The sequence below is a fragment of the Cupressus sempervirens genome, chromosome 4 (genome assembly GCF_028749045.1).
Source record: "Cupressus sempervirens isolate cs-2001-9-10 chromosome 4, ASM2874904v1, whole genome shotgun sequence".
In the NCBI taxonomy this organism is placed as follows: Eukaryota; Viridiplantae; Streptophyta; class Pinopsida; order Cupressales; family Cupressaceae; genus Cupressus; species Cupressus sempervirens.
Genome location: NC_143121.1, coordinates 359,856,714 through 359,862,318, shown reverse-complemented (window position 1 = coordinate 359,862,318; position 5,605 = coordinate 359,856,714). Strand labels below are relative to the sequence as shown.

Below are 5,605 nucleotides of genomic sequence, written 5' to 3'. Positions count from 1 at the left end.
CTGTTCAATCACATCTACCCAAGCATCCAGTGCAATTGAAATAGGCTGGTTGAAATAGTCCTTAATATGGCGATACAATCTACGGATGTAGAAGTCTTCAAAGTCCTTGTAGAGTGGAGCGTATCCCTTTGGAGTGTCCTGATCAAATTTGAAGAAGCTTCAAAATGCCTTTTCTCTTCATAGGCTTGATTTGTTTTAGTTCCCAAAGTAGGGAATCCACCTTGTAGCAAGCCATTTCATATCATTGATTTCTAATTTTGAATCAAAGCAATCTCCTTATTTATAGTTCCAGTCTCACATTTTGCATACTCCTAGGTTCAAGAAAGCCATGATGCACATGCTCTCACTCTCAAGTTTTGACTGTACAACCTTATGTGATATTATTGTTGTTTGATTTGTTCCGCAATCCATGACCATAATGTCTTGCACTTTGCGAAGATAATTTCCTCAAGCTCACCATAGGGAGGTTATCAGCTTTGAAAAAGAGATTGGAATACTTCTTTTGATAACTCTATCCATTATCGGCAATCCCTTATCTGCTTTGTTAAAATTGGATGGATTTAGGTATTTGAGGGAGCTATACGTACCAAGTCTTATTGCACCGATGTCCTATCTTTTCCCATGGACTTGGATCTCCACTTATCTCAACCGGTGTGCACCCCATTTTCACACATATTTTATCTAAAAATCCATCAATCACAGAATTAACAAGATTCAAATCTGGTTTCTCCACTTTTGCTAAAACTTCTTCCAACAAATGCAACCCTATAGCACAAAATGAGTTGCAAGACTACAAGTGACTAATTCTACTCCATCCAATTTTAGGCCAGTCAGACCCACATGTTCACCTAAGAATCCTGGAAGTCTTGATAAGAAATACGATGCACCAATGTCAAGGTATAGTCTCAATCCTGTTTCTAGCATAGTGTAAACAGTCTTCTCTGTCATGACTCGAAACTTGCCATGAATGGAGATACCAGAAACTCCTCCCATAACAATCCCATTCAGCAAAGCAACTTGAGGTTTTTTTTGTAAGTTGCAAGAGTATAATTCATGATATGTTCATTCTAGAAATATTGTATCCCATGACTATAATCACCTAAATTTCCTACAAGACAAACATTAGCAACATCTCCACCAAAATAGAATACCCTTCCTATACCCTTGATTATCAATACATTAACATTGTTATCATTCTCCTGCTTCAAATATAGCTCTTTCAATCAACAATTCATATAGCTTGAAAGTGCATTTATATTATGAGGCCTATTCAAAATGATTGTCCTTGAGTAAAGTTTCTCATCTGTGAGGATTAGGGGTCTCATAATATTGATCTTTTGAACTGGACCAGATCTTCATAGTCTTAATTTGCATTTTCTTGAAACCATTGAACTGACAAAATCTGACCCTGATTTATGAATTGAGACAGGATTTTGAACTTTCCTGAACTAGTCAATTTGTATTTCTGAATTGGAAATGAGTTGCTGAATTTGAACCATGATGTAGTGTCAAACCTTGAACCCTTAACCTCATGCTTATGGATCTAATAATGACACTCATATTTATATGTCAAGTATTTGAATCTCAGTCTAAAACTTGATATTTTGAATTTGCAACACAAGATTTGAACTTATGACTTTGACCTTCAGATCACTGTGTTTCTATTCTAAACCTATGGGATGAACCACTAAAAAACTACACCAAAGATCCCAACCATAACCTTGCACCTCTGATAGTTATCCTTTGAACACATTTGCTATTCCATTTTGAACCAATGAGCCTGAATTTTTCTTGTGTTGAACCTATAGGATGGGTCATTCGAACCATTGAACCACTTCAAACTACTTTGAACTAAGGTTCAAAGTGGTTTGAAAACATGAATTACCAATTTTAAAACCATGTCCATATCAGTTACTAACAGGGGCTCTAACTGTGGGACTATTTTTGACCGTAAAAATAGAGATCTCCAACAATATTTGGCAAAGACAAGTGCATTATCCATTGGGAAAATAGAGTCCCAAGAAAAGAAGATCGGGAGCTACTTGCAGAGAGGGTAGAGGGGAGAAGGGTAAAGAAAACAAGACAAAACACCTAAACTACTAGCAGGCATGAAGCTTGCACATTATTCAAACTAACACTATGCACACCAAAACATATTTAGAATATTTATAGACGTAGGAAGAGAACCTACCATGAGAATCAGAAATAAGAAGAAGTCATGTGAATCCATTTTCCGGCTGGGAGAAGTAGGAACCTTTCCAAAGAAGTAGGTTGTGTCTTAGTGGAGCAGCTCCAAACAATTGTCTACCAAAAGCCTCTTCAATACTAGACCTCAAGCTGAATGCATGCATTAAAATGTTCGCCAAGCACCTCTTCCCAAACAACCAAATCATGTCATACACTTGTACTCTTTCTTGGTCTTTTTGCACAGCTTCTTTGAAATAGCTTCCAATTTCAGGCTGAAAGAGATGATGTCTAGAAATACCATCAAGGGAGGTTAAATTCTCTTTGAAATAAATGTTCCCAAGATTATCATTTCTTACATAACCCCCAATATAATGACATATTTCAGCAAAGAAAGATGTTTCATTAAGCACAAAATCTGCCCTTACAGGAATACTTCACTTTGTGAAAGAGACACCTCACCATTGTGCCCACCAAGCATCCCATCTACTTCTTTATTTATCAAACTGTCTTGGTGTTCAAACCTATTTCTACATTCTGGAATTTTCCTAGTGAGCTCATCTTTTCTGATAGCTAATCTTTCTTGTGATTGTGACATCTCATATTCATGGTTATTTTTCTATTTCATCTCAACATTCACATTGTAAAAAGAACTTTCAGAGTGAGATAAATCTTTATTATCAGCATATGTCATCTTACTATCAGCACAAGTTCCAAAAGAAGAATATGAAATGGCTTCATTATCACATATGATGGATTCTTTAATTTTTTGATTAAAAATTTCATAATGCAAAGAATCATCATTATTCATTCTTTCAACGAAGACTAAAAGTCTTATGCTTCAGAATACTATTCTAGAAATCTTTATTATTTAGACCATTTGAATCTAGATGACATTCCATACCTATGGATTTGAGAGATCTAGCTTCCGGGCTAAAGAAAGATTGTGGTCAAACCTTGTCATTTGAATTTATGAGTTCTTTAGCATTGCCTCGCTTCTTCTCACTTGTTGACTTTGGTATATGGGGTTTCTTCTTGATGAGAATAACACCATAGAAAGGCTTCAACTATCTCACTTGCTTTGCTACTTCTTCTGTAACTTCTCTGATAGGATTATCTTTGAAAGGTGGAATAAAGATGAAGATATTTGAGGTATCTTCATTCCTTGCTAGAACCCAATCTTTTAATATTTCTTGATATAAAATGAAGGCCATTGGGTATCCTTCTTCAATAGAGCCGCCAACCTCCATCCTAGGGGAGGTACCTCAAATTCTAAAAATAAAATCACTAGACACTTTAAAACCTAAGATTCTAAAAGTTTATAATAGAGTCGCCAATATTTACTGATAAAGATAACAATTTTAACTGAGGAAAGAAGAACACTGATTTATCAATTCTATTTCCCCAGCAGAGTCACCAAAAATCTATTAGTGAACAGATTGTCCTCCGAGGAAAGATGTGAAAATAGAACCCTAGATGCCCAATTGGGAGGACTAATGAGCACCAACAGTTGGACAGGTTATCATTGGATTGATAAGCTTCCTCTAAATTTTATTAGGAATAACTCCCCGTGTAAGATATACAATGAATTAATTCTGAATGCTTTTAACCAAAAATCATAAAAGGATTTCAAACATCTACCTGTAAACATGAAGTAGATGGGAAAAACCAAAATAACTAGAAAGAAAATAATAGCAAATAGCACAAGGTCTATTTTCTTGCTGTATTCCATAACGAATAAAAATCTTGAGAAAGTAGTGAATTGAAACTTAAAGGGATCTTGAAATCAAATATATATGAAGGGAATAATGAGACTAGATGCATTTAAGGAAAATTGAAAATTATGCCAAGATAAAAATCAGTGGAGAGAACTTTGCACAGACTCAAAGTTTTAGTATACAATTTTCTCTCAAACCTTCCTTCCCTAGCATGCATAAAATTACACAAATTTCAATACACATTTGCATGAGTACCATTATCTCCAACTAAACAAGATTTCCCTTCATAAAACTTAAAATCAAAATTCCCTATTCTCCCTAACACGAAGTCTAGAAAAGCAAATAAAGATCAACCCTCCTATAGTCTCAATTTTTTTTGTCACACTACTGTAGCCCCCTAGTCTATAGTCTCTGAAAGAAGAATATGGAACCCCCACAACTTTTGCCATTGGCCTATTTATCTTCTTCCCCTATCGATTTCAGTTTAGTTTTTATTAACTGATTCTTGGAAATGGTTGACCATTAATATTTCACTCTCCTTTCTCCCTAAATCTTCCCATAACTAATAGCCTTCTAATATAATCATAATATGAGATTCACCTATATAGTCTGCCCATATTCTTAATATTTGGTCACTTTCAATTAATGACACTACACAAGAAACATCAAGTAATCTTTAGAAGATTTTTCACACCTGGCTCTACACCTATCTATGATCTTTTGGAGAGGAAGAGGGTATAACATTTATGCAAACTCGACCATTGAAATTCATTTACATCCCCCCCCCCCCCCCCCCCCCCCCCCCCCCCTTTTTATAATCTTCAAATTCTCACTAAACTATCATTGTGAATAGTCATTTGGCATCCATGAGCTGTAGTCACGAAAAGTGCAAAATTTACTCTTTAATCAATAGATAATGTAGAGTATATGAATCGAGCCTCCATCAATATGGCCGCTGCATGCACTTGGAGAAAATCTATTCAATAATTCAATCACCTGTGGAGTGCAATATTCATCTGTTGATGCAAATACAAGATAGTTGTAGGAAACAAGGTTTAAACATCTATTTTCAATCACATCTATCCTAGTTGGACCACAATAATGTTTTGTTGTAGTCATTTGAATAACGTTCAATCACATCTGTCCAAGCATCTGGTGCAATTGCAATAGGCTAGTTGAAACACTCCTAAATATGGCGATACAGTCTACGGATGTAGAAGTCTTCAAAATCCTTGCAGAGTAGAGTGTATCCCTTTAGAGTGCCCTGATTAGATTTGGAGAAGCTTCAAAGTGTCCGTTCTCTTCACAGGCTTAATTTGATTTAGTTCCCAAAGCAGGGAATCCACCTTGCAGTAGGCCATTACATATCATTGATTTCTAATTTCGAATCAAAGCAATCTCCTTATATATAGTTCCAGTCTCACATTTTGCATACTCCTAGGTTTGGGAAAGTTGCACTGCGCATGCTCTCACTCTCGAGTTCTGACTGTACAACCCTATGTGATATTATTGTTGCTTGATTTGTTCCCTGATTTGTGACCATAATGTATCATACTTTGCAAAGATAATTTCCTCAAGCTCACCATAGGGAGGTTATCGGGTTTGAAAAAGAGATTGGATTACTCCTTTTGATAACTTTGTCCATTATCGGTAATCCCTAATACACTTTGTTAAACTTGGATGGGGTCAAGTATTTGAGGGAG

At 35.8% G+C, this 5,605-nt stretch overlaps 1 pseudogene; it reads right to left on the bottom strand.

Annotated features, from left to right (window-relative positions):
• Positions 1 to 577: 577 nt before the first annotated feature.
• Positions 578 to 1,325, bottom strand: LOC149561554 (3-hydroxyisobutyryl-CoA hydrolase 1 pseudogene; annotated as a pseudogene).
• Between the last annotated feature and the right edge of the window lie 4,280 nt (positions 1,326 to 5,605).